Here is a 21792-nt window from a genome sequence, read left to right as displayed (position 1 = left end):
AATGGCACAACTAAATAAGTTGTTTGACATAACTGAAAAGTTAGGGTAGAGTTGGCCATTATGCATGTCATCTTACCTCTCCCATCTGCTAGCTTGCTTCCATTTAGTTGACTCCATTATGAGATGGGTTTTCTTGTTTTGGTCACAAGATAACTGCTGGTATCACCCAGCTACATCCTTCAGGCTCAGATGCAGTGTGAAATAGTGTGAGAGTCCTGGCTCCAGTATTTTCATCAGAAGTGTAGTTGCATCTCATTAACACTAATTGGATTCATCATTGAATCAGTCACTATGGGGTGAATGGAGTGGGGTGAAATACTCTGTACATATGGTTCATGCCTAGGTGACTGCTCTGTCCCTGAGACTGGGGTAGCATGAACTCTACTGGAGACATGTATAGGTGCTGAGAAGGGCTGCAAATGTGAAATGAGTCACCACAAGTCAAGCGCATAGAGCTGAATAGCAAATGCAATATGCATCTTTTTTGGGGTGGCAGCCATTTTCTATTTCACCATAGTCCTCACTCTTCCCAGTATGCTGGCTTACATAACTAATTTGCATTATTTATTTGGCACTTAAGAGCATTTGAGTTTGATTCCCCTGGCTTATAGCTTCCCGTTACAAGGACTATTTGAGAACTTGTGATTATATAAATGTATATTTTTCTCAGTTTAACAGATATAGTTTTAATCTTTGGATATCTGTGTCTTAGATGTTCTTATTAAGTATATTTGAGTTGTGGAGCAGCAAAGATGTTTGTAGGCATACCTCTGAGATTTGGGGGAGTTCAGTTCCGGACTATTGGAATAAAGTGAATATCGCAATAAAGTGGGCCAAATGAATTTTTTGATTTCCCAGAGCATATAAAAGTTCTTTTTGCACTATGCTGCAGTCTATTAAGTGTGCAATATCATACTAAAAATGTCATACCTTAATTTAAAAATGCTTTTATTGTGTAAAAACCCTAATCGTCATCTACGCTTTCGGCAAGTCCTAATCTTTTTGCTGGTGGTGGGTCTTGACTTGATGTTGATGAGTACTGACTGATCAGAGTGATGGTTGATGAGGTTAGGGGTAGCCATGGTAGTTTCTTAAAGAAGACAACAATGAAGTTTGCCGCATCGATTGACTCTTTCACAAGCGATTTCTGTGTAGCATATGATGCTGTTTGATAGCATTGTAACCAGAGAAGAACTTCTTTCAAGGTTTAGAGTCAGTTTTCTCAAACCTTGCCTCTGCTTTATCAACTAAGTTTATGTAATACTCTAAATCTCTTGTTTTTTCAACAATCTTCACAGCATCTTCACCAGGAGTAGATTCCATCTCAAGAAACCACTTTCTTTGCTCATCCATAAGAAGCAACTCCTAATCCACTCAAGTTTTATCATGAGATTGCTGCAATTCAGTCACATCTTCAGGCTCCATTTCTAATTCTTTTGCTATTTTTACCACATCTGCAGTTACTTCCTCCATTGAAATCTTGGAGCCTTCAGAGTCATCAGTGATGACTGGAATCAACGTCCAAACTCCTGTTAATGTTGATATTTTGACCCTGCCCATGAGTCAGCGAGTGTTCTTAATGGCATCTAGAATGGTGAATCCTCTCTAGGAGGTTTTCCATTTACTTTGCCCAGATCCATCAGAGGAATCACTATCTATGGCAGCTATAGCCTTATGAAAGGTATTTCTTAAATAATAAGACCTGAAAGTTGAAATGACTCCTTGACCCATGGGCTGCAGAATGGATGTTGAGTTAGCAGGCATGGAAACAACATTAATCTCATTGTACATCTCCATCAGAGCTCTTGGGTGACCAGGTGTATTGTCAATAAGCAGTAGTATTTTGAAAGGAATCTTTTTTTCTGAGTAGTAGGTCTCAACTGTGGCCTTAAAATATTTAGTAAACCATGTTGTAAACAGATGTGCTGTTATCTAGGCTTCGTTATTTCATTTACAGAGCACAGACACAGTATATCTAGCAAAATTCTTAAGAGCTCTAGGATTTTCTGAATGATAAATGAGCACTGGCTTTCACTTAAGGTCACCAGCTGCATTAGCCCCTCACAAGAGAGTCAGCCTTTGAAGTTTTTTTTTTTTTTTTTTAAGATTTTATTTATTTGACAGAGAGAGACACAGTGAGAGAGGAGCACAGGCAGGGGGAGTGGAGGGGGGAGAGGCAGGCTTCCCGCCGAGCGGGGAGCCCGATGCGGGGCTCGATCCCAGAACGCTGGGATCATGACCTGAGCCGAAGGCAGGCGCTTAACGACTGAGCCACCCAGGCGCCCCAACCTTTGAAGTTTTGAAACTAGGCATTGACTTCTCCTCTCTACCTATGAAAGTCCTAGATGGCATCGTTTTCCAATAGAAGGCCATTTCATCTACATTGAAAATCTGTTCTTTACTGTAGCCACTTTCATTAATTATTTTAGCTGCTTGTTCTCATTTTCTTAATTTTCCAACTGCATCTTCTCGATAACAGGCTGCAGCTTCTACATCAGCACTTGGTGACTCGCTTTCTACTTTTATGTTAGAGGGTCGGCTTCTTTCCTTAAGCCTCATGAACCAACTGTGCTAGCTTCAGACTTTTCTTCTGCAGCTTCCTCACCTCTCTCAGACTTCCTAGAATTGAAGAGAGTTAGGGCCTTGCTCAGGATTAGGCTTTGACTTAAGGGAATGTTGTAGCTGGTTTGGTTTTCTGTCCAGATCACTCAGACTCTGTCCATATCAGCAATAAGACTGTTTCACTTTCTTATCATTCGTGTGTTTACTGGAGTAGTGAGAGACCTGCGACTCTTCCTTTCACTTGAACGCTTAGAGGCCATTATAGGGTTATTAATTGGCCTAATTTCAATATTGTTGTGTCTCAGGGTATAGGGAGGCCCGAGGAGAGGGAGAGACAAGGGAATGGCTGGTCAGTAGAGCAGTCAGAACACACAACATTTATTAAGTTCCTCATATTATGGATGCTGTTTGTGGTGTCCCCAAACAATTACAGTAGTAACATTAAAGATCTCTGATTACAGACCACTATAATAAATATAAGAATAATGAAAAAGGTTGAAATATTGCGAGAATTACCAAAATGTGGCACAAAGACACGGAGTAAGCAGATGCTGTTGGAAAAATGGTCCTAATAGACCTCTTGAGGCAAGGTTGCCACAGACCTTCAATTTGTAAAAACACAGCACCTGTGAAGTGCAGTGAAGCAAAGCACAGTAAAATGAAGTATGCCTGTACAGAGGATTTGAATTAATTAGTTTTTTTAGAATGACTTTACCAAAACAAGTTTACTTGTTGATAAAACCTCAGCTGGATGTCTTGAACTGCTTCACTGCTTCTGGCAGGTTTTTAGAAGAGCCTTTAGCCAGATTTGGGTTTGTATGAATAGTTACTTCTAACCCAGGAGCTACTGATCTAAACACCCAGTGGATGGGCTGAGGGTCAGATGGCTACCATAGCTGGAATGGAGAGGGTCCAAGCCTAGTTCTTCTGTAGGAACAAAATCAGGAGACATTTCCAGAGTCCTTCACTCTGAGTACATGCCTGAACTGAAGCAGGTACAGAGGCACAAGTCTCTGGCACTATTTGGGCTTTGTGTCAACAGGATGAAATTAACAGAGTGGGAACTAGAATTGAGCACAACTAATGTAGAAAAAATTTCTCCAACAAGATTCTCATGAACTGGCATTAGATTCAAAGGCTCATATGCATGTCTTTACTTGTTTTAAAAGCACACCTCGGTGTAGTATCTGTATTTACTCTACCATATTAATTGTGGTTTCACATTTTGTCAACTTCCACTCTTCGCCTTTCCAGATTCTATGAAGGCTAATACTTTTGGGTCTAGAGAGGCCAGATAAAATATAGTACACCTCATTTAAGCTGAATTTCAAGTAAATAACAAGTAACTTGTTAGCATGAGTATATCCCAAATATACACAGGATATACTTATATTAAATGTTTATCTTTGTTTGTCTTAGATTTGTTTATCTTTGTCTTAAATTTTATCTTAAATTTCAAATTTACCTGGTTATTCTGTGTTTTTCTTTAATTAAACTTTTTATCTTGAGATAATTGTAGGTTTGTGTGCAGTTGTAAGAAGTAATTTGGAGAGATCATCTTGTATTTTTTATTTGCTAAATTGAGCATGGGTCTTTTCATCGTAAGGCAGTCCAGCCTCAAAACGATTGTATTTTGCAAAAAATAAATACTAGTTAGAAACCCTTTGGGGGCCCTCTAACACTTCAGAGGAGACTGGTATTTGAAAGAATAATTTTTGAGGAAAGATACTACTAAAAGTACTTAAACATTTATAAATTTCAGAATAAAATTACTTTAAAAGCCATGCAGGGTTTAGGATGTTCTGTAATTCGATCTCCTTTCTAGCAAGATAGTACTGCATTGGAAATATTATGAAACCATGAACTAACTTAGCTGGTGGCATCCCTGAGCATGTAATATTTTGAGCCAGATGGTCTCAGGTCTCTTTCATCCCTCAGTCTTTCAAAGTTGTTCCAACTCTCTTGACCCAGATTTGGCAAGAGGGTTATAAGGCTGGAATTACAATTTGAATAAATCAGATCCTCTATGCCCACACTCCTTTGAATAAGATGAGAAAAAGAAAAGTGATTCTTCAGGTTTTCAGAGTTCTTGAGTCAAAGTGGAACAGCTCGCTTCCTTATCCTTTTCCTCATCTGGACAGTGTGTGGTAGGGCCTAGCGAGAAGCATGGCCAGCTTATTTCCCACACAACTACTTAGTCAATTCCAGCTGTTACTCTCCATTGGTAAATAGACCTGATTAGTACTTTTTTTGTTTTCTTAAGCAAATAGACTGAACTGGGAAAAGAAGAGCAAGTGGAACTAAGTAAAACTGAACTAAGTAAAAACTGATTATCTCTTTTTTCCTTTGTGCTTGGAAATAACCTGGGTGAATAGCTGTAAAACATTGTTCTCTAACGGGGAGATGGAAATTGGAGCTGCGATTAGTTACGCCATCGGACCTTCCATTGGATCAGTTTTGGTCTCCAGCTTTACTTTCTCTGGAGGAGCACCGCATCAAGATGTTCTTTCTGCCACTGCTCAGTGGGTGGCAAGACAGTGAATGGAGGCCAGGAGAGCAGATGGTTAGTGCTGGAGGGCTTTGTCTACACCAGTGTTATCCAAAAGAACTTTCTACAATGGTAGCAAAGTTTGATACCTGCCATATATGGGAACTGAGCACTTCAAATGTGGCTAGTACCATTAAATAACTGAGTTTGTAATTTCATTTTACTTATTTAAACATGTAATAGCCGCATGTGGCTAGTGGCTACCATATTGTGAATGGAGTCTTGAACCTTTATCCAAACTTATACAGGAACAAAAAAGTCATTTTGTGCTTATACCCCAAGCATACACTGAAAATAAAAATCATACAAATACAATATTTTGTATTCTGAATAGTCTGTAGCCTGGCTTTTTGAAGTAGGACTTGACAGATACCAAGATATTCCATTTAAGCTTTGGCCTTAGTGATGAAATAACCAGTTGTGACATCGTGGGGTCTCTACAGTATAAACAAATATGATTACCATGCCAGCCAGGCAGTTATTTTGCCTAAGGGTTTTACTTTCCTACCTGAGGTTTGGCTGGACACTTTGCAACTAATTCTACTAATATTTATTGAATAATTACTATATGCCAGGCATTGTTGCAAGTTTATAGCAGTCTTATGAATATTATTTTCACTTTGAGATGAGAAGACTGAGGCACAGGGAGTTTAAAGTAATTGCCTAATATCATATAGTTAGTAAAAGGGGGAACCAGGATTTGAACTCAGACAGGTTCCTGAGTTCATGCTCTTAACTGCTACACTGCATTGGTCTAGCAAGTCGTTAAAGTGGCCGTGGACATTGTGTTTGTATGCACAGAAGTTGACTCCTGGTGGAAGAGGCATTCTTTGTTCCAGCTGAGGTCCAGGGATATATATTACAGTCTGATTGTGTCAGGAAGGGCTTCCCAGTTCCAAGCCATTGAGGGCAGTTTTACAGGCAGCTCTGGGTTGTAGCCATGAGAGGTTGGACCTGGCTCCAACACAGTGTATAGTGATAAAGGGAGGGTAATAGAGGTAAGGGAATTCCTCAGTGGCTTTAGGCTGGGAAAAGGTCATACTTTAAGTGGGTCAAAGAGCACTGGGCATGCTTAAGGCAGGTCAGCTTCTTAAAAGCAAACATTAAACAGTTACTGAGAGGTAGGTGATGGTTTAATTTCTTGAGGTCTAAGTTTGAAATAATTGATAGATTATGACTATGATTGTCCCTACTAATCTTTGACAAAGTCGGTCAGTCTCATTGTTTCCTCATCAGACTAGGCTATAATTTGTTTTTAAAGAATAACATTGGGTCTTGATGCATTAAATACTATGGGCATGCTAAAGGTGGTTATTCTAAAACAGCATATTTTATACTATTTGCATAAAATGGTAAAAAGGCAAAGGATGTAGTTATTTTTGTAAGCCAACTGACATTTTGTCACCTGCCTGCTCCTTATGAAAGATTATCCTGACTTAATCCCTGATTGTCTTCAGTAATGGTTAATTTAATGCTAGTGTGATGTTTTTCCTGGCCATGTAATATTTTTGATATTGAGAGATTGGGCACATTACAAAAGTAAGTGATTTTTTTTCATTATCTATGAATTATTAAATTGACATACTGTATTTGTTTGTTGTAGTGTAGAGACCTGCTTGGAGTCAATGAATATAATTTTCTTCCTTTCAGTATTTATTTCCTTCTTGAAGTGCCGGTTGTGAAAATTTCTTTTGCCTCCTGTAAAGTACATGCTAATACTAATTCCTCCAAGAAATGTACAAAGCACTGTTTTAAGATTTTGTTGATATCTAGAATTTCACGGTGGTATTTAAAAGCACATTGGCGCTTAGCTACTGTATACGTTTTCTTATAAAGGTACAATCTATTATTATTTTTCTTGATAAACCATTCCAGTTTAATATATTTGTTTATTCTTCGTTAATTGCCCTCTAAGGTATGTATATTTTGATACTGTAAATGCTATTACTATTTCCTATTCTAGCCAGATAATGTGGTTGTAGTAAAATTCCAGTCACATCCTTTTTTTAAAAAAAAAAAAAAAGCAAAACCCTTCCTGGACCACGGTAATGTTTTACAAACTAGAAACAGAGTAAGATGAAAGTCACCCAAAGTTATTACTTCTGCTATAGTACTGGTGTAATAATTAGAAGATACACATTTGTGGTAGGTAGACTGTATTCTTTTGTATTATTAATTATGCCTCTCTGTGTATTTCCTGTGTTCATTCAAAGAAATCAGTAAGTAGTAGGTGCAATTTCAGGTGTGTTAGAACTGGTTGCTAACATGTTATGGAACTACTGTTTCTTGTTTGTTCTGTCCTTTATAATATTGGAGGGTTATTTTTTTGAGGTGATTGCTTTCAGCTGATTCCTTTTTAAAATAAGAATAGTGGTCGGTTTTCTTAGCTGTAGAAGAAGTCAAAGGGGTATTCATGTATTTCAGTTTTGCCTATCTTCCTTAATCTTTTTGTGTGCTCTTTGGGAGAAAGAGATTTTTTTTTTTGCAGATACTACGCGGGTTTTTAATATTTCTATAAGATTGAAAATTCTCCTTGCTATGGTGTAGAAATTCTAGTAGGATTGGCACTGTTTTAGTTAGATTTTGGCAATTGTTTTGTAGCTGCCAAAAATGGATTCAGAAGTTACATGTGAAGTTGGTTTTACAGTTAGATATAAAAGGAAAACAGTAGCGAGTAGAATTTTTCTCAATATCATATTATACTTTCCCTTTTTTATGTTTGGATAAACAATGTTTTCTAGTGGGACTTCAGAATAACTAAAACAGCCTTTGACATTAGGGAAAAAAAATTCTTTTTGATAAAAAAATGATGTTTTAGGGTATTGAAAATACATAACCTCCTGATGGCAGTTTGTGTTACATCCTTTTTTTTTTTTTTAATCTTTTTTGCCTTTTATTCTTACATGGATGTGCTTAGTGGCAATATTCAATTATGTCTCAGACTTCTGTGTGTGTTTTGAGTACCTCTGCAAAAATGAACTTACTCATTTCCTTATTAGTGAGTGTTGTGAGTTAAAATTTCCTATTGAAGACTTACTAGCTTTAGCTGCACATCATAGGACAGGCAGGGCCATTATGCACTTAACCCACTATAAGCCCCTCACTTTGTTAGTAAAATCAAGGAGTGACTTAGTGACTTGGCCACAAGATCTTGACTCATTTTTGATCAGAGCCAGAACAAAAGTCCAGATCTCTGGGCTCCATTCCAGTGTTATTTCTAGTGCTGCTCAAACAGAATTTTCTTTTAGAAAGATAACCCAGAGACAGCAAAGGAGCCATGATATAGAAGTGTCATTTCTAACTATATTAGCTGCCAGGTAATGTTCTTCCATTTTTCAACTTCCATCTTAATGTCAGCATTGTGTGAGCTATAACAGTTTAATCACTGAGATCCTCTGGCAAGTAGTGTTATAAAAATTGGATCATACCATTATTTATTGTTCTTATTTTAGCTTTTGAAACAAACAAACCATATGTCCTGCTTTTAACTGCTTTTAGGAAGAAAAAATGATAAAGATTAACTAACATTTTTTCTGATTATTTAATTTCACTTTATGGACAGTAATTTTTGTTTATTTGCTTTTAGATTCCCTGAGTAAGGTTTGTTAGGCAAAGCGGACTCCGTAGAATACATCATGTTTTCCTGTGGCTTTAGTGTTTCAGAATTAAACTATCATTTTATGTGGAAAGGCAGCTCTGTTTTGCTTCACTGCAAGGTAGAGGACTCAGTCACTAGTTGGGAGGTGGAAAAATTATTATTCTCTTTTGAGAGAAAGCATTGTGATTGGTCGCTAGCTACAAATTTGTTTTGCCCCCTACCAAGTACGACATTTTTGAATAGTATGCGTATTCCTTTTTTATGCAGCAGTGTGTTAGCAACACCAATTAGATTAGTTTTAACAAATCTATTATATATAAGTGTATGTTGTCAATTTGCATCTTAGCTCAAATTTTGTTTTATTCAGTTGATAAAAAGTCAAGATGGTTTATCAGTTACAGTTGTCATTTGAAATCAGTATTGTCTTATGATTTACATTATTTCCCAGGTAGTTTGCTGTATATTTTAGGTTATCTTGCTAGCCCTTAAAAAACAAACATGGTCAGGGGGTGTGTGTCTGTCTGTGTGTATGTATATACACACACATGCATAGGTACATGCATTTTCATGGATTCATGTCTGTGTGTAATTGATTTTAAGTTATTTATATGACAACCAAACACTGTCAGGTAAGCACACAGAGATTTAAGATTTAATGCCGCACATAATCTCTGTTATGCCTGAAGCCAGTTTGGAAGATCTAACTAGTTAAATGAGTGCAGTATATTTTATGTGTGCTAATACTTTGATAAACACACATACAAACACTCACCCCTATTTCTATTTGTCGTATATTTATTTATTTGTAAGTCTCTGTTTTAAATTGAGGTATTAAGCCATTTGATGGCATAACACATTGAACTAAAGTTTTATCATTATAACACATTTATAGTTATGAATTTAGAGGTAAGATATTGGTAAACACATTTTTCATTGAATATTTCTGGAGTACCTACTATGCATTAGACATTACTTGGTGTCAAGCATGTAACCGTGGACAAGTGAGGCTTTGTCTCTGTGCATAATCTCTTTTTTTATTTAGGAATCCACATATGTTATTTTTTTTTTAATTGCAATTATGTTAAATGTAACAACAACAAAAAAATACTAAGTGTTAGGATAGTGTACCAGAAGGGTTGTGTTAGTTATATATTGCTACTTAATAAATTGCCCCCAACTTAATAGGCCAAAATAGGAAACCTTATTATCTTATACTTTTGATGAGTCAGGAATTTGGGAGAGGGTTAACTGAGTGGTTCTTGTTCAAGATCTTCCACCAAGTTGCCGTCATGGTATCAACAGGCTAGTTATCTGCAGACTTGATTAGATGAGAGGATCCATTTTCTCGATGGCTTGAGAAAATGGCAGGAGGTTCAGTTCCTCACTGTCTGTTGGCAGGAAGCCTTAGTTTTTTGCCACATAGGCCGCTTTATAGGCTGCATAAATGTCCTCATAATATAGAGCTAACTGCCTCCGGAGTAAGCATTGGGGCAAGCATTCTGAGAGAAAGACTGAGAGAGAGAAAGAGAAAACTAGGTGGAAGCCTCCTTCCCTTTTTTGATCTAGCCTTGGACGTCATACAGCATCACTTCTGTATTCTGTTCATCAAGTTAGTTCCAGAGTCCCACCCAAATTCAAAAAGAGGAGAGATAGACCATGCCTCTTAATGGGGAATGGCAAGGTTCTAGAAAAGCATTTGCACCAAAAGTATTGATGTGGTCCTTTTTAGAAAATACAATCTGCTGTGGAAGGGAGAACAAGAGGAGATGTTAGTAGATCCGTTAACATGCTTCTAGTGGTTCAGGAGAGGTGATGGTGGTGGCAGTGGAGGTGGAAAGAAGTGGATACCTGTAAGAGATATGCCAGAAGATGGAAAGAACCTTGTGATTGGAAAGATGTGGATGGTGAAGGAGATGGGATGTGAGGTATGACTTTCTGATAGCAGCAATCACGTGAAGGTGGTGCTATATCTGCGATAGGGAAGCCTGGATAAAGGCCAAAGTGGGTATGGAGTTTTGGTTTGGTTTTTGTTTTCAGTGGTTGTGGTTGTGGTGGGCTAAGTTAGTGGGAAGATTCTGAGTTCATTTCTGAATGAACTGAGTTTGAGTTACATGAGAGACAGTCAGTGGAAATGGGAAGTTACCAGTCTAGCACAGAGAAGCAGTCTGGGCTGGACATAATTATGTGAGAATTTCAGGTATATAAATGGCAATTTTAGGTGTGTAGGTATTGATAAAGTTCACTTAGGTGAATGTAGACTGAGAAGATAAATTTTAAAAAGAACTCTGAGGAATACTGTCTTTTAATGGTTGATTAGAGGAGGCTAATCGGCAAGTAAGGCTGAGAAAGAGGCCTGAGAAGGAGGAGGAAAACTAGGAAGATGCGTGTCAAGGAAACCTAAGGAACATCGTATTTCAAGGGTGTATCAAAGTCAAGTAAATTGAGGATTGAATAATGTGCAGTGGATTTGGCTCTTGGAGGTGACTTTAGCAAAATTGTTTTTGAAGAATGTTGTGGTGAAGATAAATTGGAGTAGCGTGAAAAGCGAGTGGGAAAGAAGGCGATAGAGGTGCCCGGTGAGGCAACTCTTAAATTGAGTCATTGTGGTGAGGAAAGGGACTGAGGCCAGTAGCTGCAGAGGAAAACGAAGTAAAGAGATTTTTTTTATATGAAAATTTCCCCTTTTTAAAATGGAAGGGGCGGGCTTGATACCTTCAAATGTTTAAGGATCACGAGAGAGAAAAATGCAGGCAGAACTATTTGTATGTTGTCAGCTTAGTTTAAAGGGGCATACAAAAGGATACTTAAAAATTGAAATAAGGTATTTATGGCCCAGTATATAAAGCCACTCCTACCTAGGGCCACATTTAGCCATTTTCAAAATCAGATTTTTACTTAGCTTTATTTTATCATGTAGCTTGTATGTATTTTTCACACACTAAATTGGGTTTTTTTTGGTTCTAGTAAATCTGGAACATTTCTCAGTAACTTCAGTATTTATTGAAATAAATCAGGAATATATGGTACTTGGTGGGCTTTTGCAATGAAGATGAATAAAGGTAAAGGATTTTATTTTTTACAAAACCAAATGAAGTAAATGATAAAGTATAATCTTGTGGAAACAAACTAGTGACAGTGTTAAAAGACAATGTCTGCATTCTTGGAAAAATGAACAATTTCCATTAAATGATAAAGGCAAGACTACTTTTTATTTTTAATTTATCATTTCAACAGATAAGAACTGATAAAAACAAGCCAGTTGGCTTAGGAAGTCCCCAAGAAATAATAGACATTTAAAAAACAGATGGTACAAATTCCATCAACAGTGAATGGTAACAAAAAATTGGCAAGTATTTAAAAGAATGCAAAGTAGCCTGAAATGGGTATAATCACTAAGCAATCACTTGGTCCTTGCCCCATGTACTAGAGATGAGACTTAGAGAAATTACAGCTAACTGTACTGTAAGAGCCAAGTAGAAATTGGGTCCTCCTCTCACCCTTTTGAGAATGTTGTGTAATACCATAGAGCATGTTGGAGTAATGAAAATGGGATTGGAGTAATTGCCAGTGAAGATGAAAATGTGTCCAATTAGCCTAGTTTTATCAAGTTACAGGAATTATTAGGAAGGTAAAAAGTATCTGCATGCTGCCTCTGGCATTCATATGCAGGCTTTGAAATAAATGGTAGTGAACAGTATAATGGGTTCAGTGTTACAGGAACTGAATTTTAATCCTAAATTTGCTACCAGTTTAGCTGCACAAACCTGGGTAAGACCTATAACTTTTCGGATCATCAGTAAAATGGTGGAGTTGGAGACAGGGCTATAAAAAACTCAAATTATTAAGCAGCAACTATGTGACAGGCATAGTGTCATTTTCTTAAAACTTTTCTCATTTAATCCTTACAACCATCCCATGAGGCTGCCCATGTTAGCTCCATTTTACAGATGAGGCTAGGTAACTTGACAAGTGATAAAGGTAGAATACCTACCCAAGTCTGTTGACCCCCAAAGTGATGCTTTTTACACAGCATCAGTGTGTCACAAACTTCATTTATTTTTGTACCTTTTTTTTTTTAAGAGGGAGAGAATCGTAGGCATGCTCCATGCCCAGCATAGAGCCTGATGTGGGGCTCCATCTCACGACACTGAGGTCATGACCTCTCTGCTCTCTGCTGAGCAGAGAGCCCAAGGCGGGACTCGATCCCAGGACCCTGGGATCATGACCTGAGCAGAAGGCAGTTGCTTAACTGACTGAGCCACCCAGGCGCCCCTGTATTCACATATTTTACTCAAATTTATTTCAGAAGGAAACTGCTTGATAAATAAAAACAACACTAAACAAACATATGAAAGACTGAAAAGACAAGGAGCTCTCCCTCCTTCCCTAGGGGAGAAATGAAAGAAAGAAAGAGAGAAAAGATAAGTGAAAAATAGGAAAAACCAAGGGTCCAGAGAGAAAGAAATCTCTTTGGGTTAGAGGCCAGGGCCTGGAAATGCCAGAACATTTCAGAAAAGTGGGTTTGGGACTGGCAATTTGGATCCCATTTGAGGACTGTATCACAGACAAGAAGATGGGAATACTGTTAGGAGCACCTGCATTTGATTTAAAAGAGCTGGAGGTTAGGAGACAGAGTTGGGCCAGTAATGGGACCTGGATTATCAGAGGGTCTGGAACCAAGAGTTTGGAACACTTCCTGGAAGAGGGGAGAAAGACAGAGCCTGAAGAAGGGGCACAAGGACTGGGGGCTCAGATTAAAGCAGGACAGTGGCCAGAGCTCTCCAGAGATTGAAGGAATGCTCAGGTGAAGGTTGAGGCCCTAATGGGAGGCTCAGCAATGAAGGCTTAAAGGTGGGTACATCTGAGATTGGGACCCCAGAGACTGAATCATGAGTGCTATAGTTCTGGGAGATTTTCTCCGCGAGACTGTTTGTATACGGTAGTATGTACACCACCCTTTTGGTACCTATGGTTACTTCTCGGTTTGATTCATCTGTCCCTTCAAGCTCTGGGTTCTCCCTTGACCTATTTTGTCAAGTACTTACTCTCTTTTGTTGTATGTTTATTTAAATAGAGTGCTACATGAAAGGTTTAAACATTTTTTTAATTTAAATAATACTTAGATCTAGAATATTCCTATAGTTTGCTTTGTCTTTCAGCTCCCAACTAAAAAGGGGACTTTCATAAGCAGGGGGTAGGAGGGGAATTAGTCTGCTTTTCTAAAGAGAGGGATTGACCTGACAGAATGAGCGTCCTACTTTGGGTTTTCTGGGTCACAGGAATCCCATCTCTCCTGTTGTCAGCCATCATCTTCCAGTTCCCTCTGAGTTTGGTTTACTTTTTTCTCCATTTTCTTTCAACAGTATTTTTACTTTCTGCTTTCTCTTTCTACATATATGTTCACCTTAGTGATTTTGTTGTTGTTCTTACAGTTTTTACCTAGTTCTACATAATGAGACCACCATGTTAACTGTGCTTTGGGTTCATTCACGCCTGTTGGACTTTCATTTTCTTTGCTCTTGGTATTTTGTCTGCCATCTTTTCTAATACAACTAATAAAAGAAGTTGTAGTAGTACCTTATGGCACTAAAATCTAAAGAATACTATTTATATTTAAAGATTCTGCCTCTCACCAGAATGTATTCTGGTGATGTTCGTGTATATGTAACTGCACACATATCACATAAAAGCACCCATATTTACACATGTGGTTAGTATTTTCAGCTGTATACATAAAATATTTGACCTGTAGGAAGACGGTGTGCGTACTATATATCTACAAGGGTGTTGTGTGTGTATACATACATCTACATAAGCACATACTTCAATGAAGAGGATTCATTCATTATTAGCTTTTGGACCCAGGGGAGTGTAGGTAGTTAAAGCTGTGTGCCTTTCTCACTGCTGACACCTCTGCATTTTGTTTCAATTTCTAATGTCTGTTCTTTTATTAGACCTTTTAATAAGCAGGTCTGAAAAGCTTGAAGAAGGAAGTAATTTAATTGCAGGAGTTAGTTTGGTCTTTCTCGTTCTTGTTTTTCATTCTGCCAGGATTCTTTATCTTTGATTTGATACAATGGTAATATCTCAATAAATGGCTGAAGTGTAGTAGTACAACATTTATAAATTTTCTTTTCAGTGTCTGGAGGACCTAGAAAAGCTCATGCCTTTTATATAGGAGAGAATTATTATCCTGATAAATAGTAGGCTAGGAGCAGAAGAGATCTAAATTCCCTGGTCTCAGATTTTTCATTGTAAAATGAGGAAGTTGGAAACTAAAATTCTGAAGTTCTCTTGCTGCTCTAAAATTGATGAGAGTTTGGGTCTGTGAAAGTCTTGGTTGACAGACATTAAATCATGGAGCATGTTCAGCCAGTGCTCAAAATTTTCTGCTCATAAATGTCACTCAGAAGCATATTAACTTTGCATTAATCTCTTTCCCTCCTACCAATATAAACTTTCAGACTTTGAAAATACAGTGCACAGTGGCATTTTTAACTTGCTGTTTCAGGTTACTTCTGAAATCACAGCATAGATTTTGTTCAGTTTGCATTTTGAAGGAATAATAGCAACTACAGAACTCTCAGGAGTTGGGAGCTTCATTTGTAATTATAGCACAATTTATTTTCATTGTAGGGCATAATGTACCAGAATTTTTTTAAAGTCTTTTTACTATTAGTTGTTTTGTTTTGTTTAGTTTTGAAGGTTGATGTATTAGTTTTTTTGGGCTCCAGTAACAACATAGCCCAAACTGGATGGCTTTAATCATAAATTTATTGTCTCACAGTTCTGGGGGCCAGAAGTTCTCAAAGGCAAGGTATGGGCAGGGTTATGCTCCCTCTGAAACCTGTACGGAAGAATCTTTCCTTGCCTCTTCTAACTTCTGGTCTTTACTGGCATTCCTTGGCTTATATATACATCATTCCAGTCTTTGCCTCCTTTGTCACATGGCCATCTTCTTGAGGGTAACTGTCTCTTCTCTTCTTATAAAGATAGAAGCCATGTTAGATTAAGGGCCAACCTTATTTATGATCTCAACTTACTTTAGCAGTGATTCTGTTTCTAAACATGGTCACATTTTGAGGTACTGTAAGTTAGGACTTCAACACAACTTTGGCGGGGGGTGGGGCCTGGGGCGGGACACATTTCAGCCCACAACAACTGTTAAGGTTGTGATCCTAAATAATAATGTACTAAACCCAAATTTTTGTCCTTTTACTCTTCATTTCCTAATTCTTTCAACACGGCTGCTACTGACTTTCCATCTGCTGGGCAAATGTTACTGAACTGTTTTTTGTTTCTGACATCTAAGATCATATAAAAGCGTTAATATAGATTCAGAGAAAATGTTCAAACTAGTTTTCATATAAAGCTGAGAGAAAGAAGGTGAACAGTTAAAAGTGGGTTTCATACGTAATACGTAAGAAAATAATACTGGGTAGTCATAGGACCTAGAAAATTTTAAATTCACCTTAACATATCCAGGAATTCCTGGATGTGAGTGTAAAATCTAGTGGCATGGTTGTACCTGACTGGTAGATTTAAGTTTTCATTAAATTTTTAGAGTTAGAGAATGATAGAAGTCAGAAAAAGAAAGGGGGATTTTATTTTTCCTGTTTCATGGTATTTTATTTGGAAATGTTTCGGTATTTTAACGCATTTGAAATTAATGAAAGGGTTATTGCGTACTTTGTCAACAATTTTATAGACTACTGTGCATAAAAACCAGTAATTATGTTGAGAAAGGTGGCTTAACGGGTACAAAAATATGGAGTAGATAATTGCTACAGCAGTATACCAGTCTTTGTGGACTTGCATATATAATACATAGTTAAAACTAAAAAACCTGAGCTTAGTCAGGATGGTGGTGCTTTTACTGGCAAACAAGATATTAATCCCAGTGGAATGTTGTTTTTTCTCTTATGATATTATATATTCATTTAAATTCTACTTTTCTGTTCTTATCCAAGTTTTAGAAATTATTCAAATAATTGTAAATGGTTTTTACAGATTTTCTTTTGGATATGTAATGTATTAATATCTGTGGTCATGGAACCAAGTAAAGTGATTTAGTGGTATTTGAACTGATAGATTTCTTAATATTCTTTTAGATTAATTATTTCTTTTGGGTTATACTTCATCTTTTTCAAGAACCATATGTAGGTTGGAAAATGTTTCTGGGTTTTGTTTTCTTAACTTAAATGATTTCCAAGTACATCTTCAGGTTCAGAGTAACAGTCCTGAGAATCCATGACTTTAGACTTGCCTATATGTGAAACCACCAATTTTTCTCTTTTGATCAGTTGTTTTGTTAAGAGTAAAAGCTACCGGGCGCCTGGGTGGCTCCGTTGGTTAAGCGACTGCCTTCGGCTCAGGTCATGATCCTGGAGTCCCTGGATCGAGTCCCACATCGGGCTCCCTGCTCGGCAGGGAGTCTGCTTCTCCCTCTGCCCCTCCCCCCTCTCATGTGCTCTCTCTCATTCTCTCTCTCTCAAATAAATAAATAAAATCTTTAAAAAAAAAAAAGAGTAAAAGCTACCTGCCTCACAACTTTTCTGAAGATAAAATAACAATGTGTATATCATTTTGGAAATCATAAAATGCAGTACAGATGGAGTAATACAGCATTAAAAATAAGATTAGAATCTAGGTGGGAATCTGTATTGGTATCTTCCAATTAATGTTTGTTATGGTAAATGTACTCTAAGTCTAGGAGTTATGGACCACTTTTTTAAAATGAATGTTTAAAGTTATCTGATAGGAAATATAACATTTTCGGTAAGACTCTTGAAAATATGATTAATTTTGCTAGCTCCATTCATTTCAGGAAGATTTATCAGATGGTTAGGAAAGGAAATTCATTTGATTTTAATTATTTGCGGTGGTTATGTTGCCATGAACACTGAATTAGTGAACACTGAACCATTGCTCCTAGGACAAATACAGGGTTAGGTTCCTGTGAGCCTCTGGTTACATTTCATCAACAAGTCAGTACATGACTTATGTTTCTGTTTAAAGATACCTTATTTAATAAATATTGTTAATTCATTAATATTGAATCCATGGCCATTAACACTGTATAACTCATGGCCTGAATGAAGCTTATTTATATAACACATGTATTTTCTCATAAGGTACACCAGAGCTTTCTTCCACTTTTAGGGATACTACATAGCACTTCAGCGCTAAGCTTGGGGGCCATTTCAAACAGTGAAAAGCACAAAAATGCAAAAAATGTGGTACTAAATAGATCATGAAAGGAGCACTTGTTTATAGTATGAGAACTGAAACAAGAAGGCAGAGTATTGCCTCATTCTACCTCAGCCAGGACTCAGATTTTCTGCCACTCTGCAATATGCCTCGAATGACTGCAAAAGCACTGCTAGTATTCATGTGGGTTATGGTAAATACATTTGGGGGTAGGTGAATTCACAATTTCAAAATCCAGGAATGAATGACGATACTGTATAGGGAACAGTGAAAGAATGAGTTAAGTCATTACAGTTGGATTCAGATACTTCTTTTCTTAATTTCCTAAATTTGTTTGCAGTTAACATCCTCTATGTTTTGTCTTCTGATTTCTCAGTGTAGCCACAAAATCTCCATTATCAATGATATTTGTAACAAAAAATTTAATGCCTTGCCCTTTTATTTGATGATAAGGAATCTGCGACTTAAAAGAATCATGAATTGGGGCGCCTGGGTGGCTCAGTCGTTAAGCGTCTGCCTTCGGCTCGGGTCATGATCCCAGGGTCCTGGGATCGAGCCCCGCATCGGGCTCCCTGCTCTGCGGCAAGCCTGCTTCTCCCTCTCCCATTCCCCCTGCTTGTGTTCCCTCTCTCGCTGTGTCTCTCTCTGTCAAATAAATAAATAAAATCTTTAAAAAAAAAAAAAAAGAATCATGAATTGCTGTTTGGTATCAGAAGGAAGACAGAGGACTTTGATCTCTGTAATGAGGGTGTAACATCCCTTACGCTACCTGACTGAGCAATAGCCCTGCTCTCTTTAAGTAACTCCACTCTCTCACCCTCCAGGTATTTCTGGGCATAAAAATCAGGGACATTCAGTATAACAAAGGGATTAAGAGCATGGGCTCTATCTTGTTATCATCACTTACTTGATGTGTGAATTTAGGTCTGTTAAGTTCTTTTTGCCACAGGTTCTTACATACTGTGAGGGTAATAGTAGTATCTACTTGATGATTTTGGTGGGAGAATTCAGTGAACTGATACATAGAACATACTTAAACTAATGCCCACCACTTAAGTTAGTGCTCAGTAAATGTTAGCTATCACCATTATTACTACTATTGTTCTCCTGAATTTAAGTAGACCCTTTTTATTCCTCTGTACCCCTTACTGTCAGGGGTGGTAGAACAATTGAAAAGCCTGTGTTTTATGATATTTCCCGTATTTGCAGCCTCTCCCAGCACTCATGTTTATCATTGATCTGATTAATTATGCTCCTCCTCCCCATTTTTACTATCATTGCAAGAGGTCACGTAGGAGAAGAGATAAACATGTATGTTTAGTCCTCCGTTATGAGCCAAAAGTTGATACAGGACTTCAGCAGTGAGTCACCAAAGGATTTTTTTAAATACTTAATATCTTCTGTCTTCTTCCAAGATTCGTCTTTTGACTGACTTGTTCTCAGAAAATGGTTGACAGTGTATATGTAAGATTGATTCTTAAAGTGAATTATGGATTATGTTAAGACTTCATTAGGAAAAAGTGAGACTATCCTTCCATCCTGCCATCCTATCCACTTACCTTGTATGAAAAATAATCTGGAGAAGTGTTCAAAATGGAAGGAAGATTTAATAATGTATTTTAGAAACTGAGTTTCAGTCATCAATGAAATGAATAAGGAGTAACAGGTTAGGTAAAGCTTCAATAAAATAGAATTATAAAACTATAAATTACACTGTGAATTTTTTAAAATTTATTTTCAGACTTTAGATTTTGTATATAATGATTTTGTAAAGATAGTAATTGCAGTGTGCTGTTATGTAGATAGGAGTCAGTGTAATCTGTTTTTCTGTCAGCATTTTATTGTGAAAATGTTTAAACATACAGCAAAGCTAAAAATTTTACAGTGACTGCCTGTATGCCCACCACCTAGATTCTTTCATTGAGTAATTTATTTTCATAAAGGTAATTTGGTGTAGCAGTATTATAAATGAAAAACTGTGCCCTCTAAAGAACAAATATGTGAGGGGCGCCTGGGTGGCACAGTCAGTTGAGCTTCTGACTCTTAGTTCTGGCTCAGGTTGTCATCTCAGGGTCTGAGATTGAGTCCCAGGTCGGACTCCATGCTCAGTGCAGAGTTGGCTTGGGTTTCCCTCTTCCTCTCCCTGTGCACCCCCCCCCGGGCACGTGTGCACACGTTCTCTCTCAAATAATAAATCTATTTACTTATATAAATTAAATACTGACTGAGCCACCCAATAAATAAATCTCTAAAAGAGAAAGAAAAAAATACATGATTACCAAAATCTTTAATAGAAATGAAATAAAGGTCGTTTGGTTTTTTACTTATGTAATTTGCTTGAATTGTAGTAATTCAAATATGGTAATTTCAAAAATAGGTTTTTCTGCTATATATTACAATATTGTTTCATGTTAACTCCATTAAAAGAAGTCAAATAATTAGAATAATTGTCATGTTCCCATTGGCAGGATAGCCAATTAAAAAAAATTTTGTTGGGGTACCTGGGTGGCTCAGTTGTTTAAGCCTCTGACTCTTGATCTCAGTTCAGGTCTTAATCTCAGGATCATGAGTTCAAGGCGTGCATTGGGCTCCATGCTGGGTGTGGAGCTTACTTAAAAAAAAAATTGTTAAGAGGCACCTGGGTGGCTCAGTAGGTTAAGCAACTGCCTTCGGCTCAGGTCATGATCCCAGAGTCCTGGGATCAGGTCCCACATCAGGCTCCTGGCTCAGTGGGGAGCCTGCTTCTCCCTCTGACCCTCTCCCCTCTCATGCTGTTTCTTGCTCACTCTCTCAAATAAATAAAATCTTTAAGAAAAAATTGTTAAAGAGTTTTAGAATCCTGCATAACCATTTCTTGAGGCTTTAGTCACACATGGGTGGGTTCTGGGACCAAAGTTGGAAGTATTCTTGGAGAATTAAAAATAGCAAATAACTTTTAGGGACAACAGTGTTTAGAGGTGCAGTTTTGGATTTAGGTTGGGTCTGGGCATTTGTCAGAAACCAGACCACTTTGTCCAATGTACTTGACTTTCTGTTTTCACTAGCCTAGACACTCCTAAATAGAGCAGAAATCCTGCTCTGAATAACATAAAGACAGTGAAGTGAGTTTGTTTTCTGAACGTGTTTCCATTTTCATTACCAGCATTTTATTTACAAATGAATACACTTTTGCAGTGTCATTTTGTTGATTTTCTCAATAAAAATGTTACCTGTTTTTTCCCCCTGATATTTGATCTGTTGAGATTGTTAGGCAAGATAACTTTAATATTTTTCTCCAGTATTTGTTGTGAAAACAGGTACAATTGCTTGGAATATATGTGTTTAAAGGTATTCTTTAGAACAGTTATATAAGAGATACTTTTAATCATAGTTGTTAAATACTACATGTCACTTTCTGGATTTAAGCAACTACCATGCTGTGTTATTGGAACTTGTCTCAGAAATGATGGAAATACATGGTCATTATATTAAATTAATTCTGGATTTGAATTATGTTATTGGCTATTAATAATCTTCCAGAATCACATCTGCATATATTAGCAGGAAAGAATCATTTTAGTGACAATCTGTTAGACTTAATAAAAAAGAAAAATTTGAGTTTACACCTTGTCTTCTGTAAGAGCAAGTCTGATGTCAGTGTACAGCCCTTTTTTGTTTTTAAAACACTCTAAAATAGGGCGCCTGGGTGGCTCAGTTGGTTAAGCGACTGCCTTCGGCTCAGGTCATGATCCTGGAGTCCCTGGATCGAGTCCCGCATCGGGCTCCCTGCTCGGCAGGGAGCCTGCTTCTCCCTCTGACCCTCCCCTCTCTCATGTGCTCTCTCTCTCTCATTCTCTCTGTCTCAAATAAATAAAAATAAAATCTTTAAAAAAAA

At 37.4% G+C, this 21792-nt stretch overlaps 1 protein-coding gene across 4 annotated transcripts in view; it reads left to right on the top strand.

Moving 5' to 3' along the window:
• The window catches only part of UBE2E3 (ubiquitin conjugating enzyme E2 E3), an 80780-nt gene that overhangs the window by 22463 nt on the left and 36525 nt on the right, over positions 1-21792 (top strand). The gene's annotated exons all lie outside the window — the stretch shown is intronic.

Source organism: Leptonychotes weddellii, chromosome 3 (genome assembly GCF_054177405.1).
Source record: "Leptonychotes weddellii isolate Sample4059 chromosome 3, ASM5417740v2, whole genome shotgun sequence".
In the NCBI taxonomy this organism is placed as follows: domain Eukaryota; kingdom Metazoa; phylum Chordata; class Mammalia; order Carnivora; family Phocidae; genus Leptonychotes; species Leptonychotes weddellii.
Note: the sequence above shows the minus strand (reverse complement) of the source record. Positions and strands in the feature narration are given on the sequence as shown.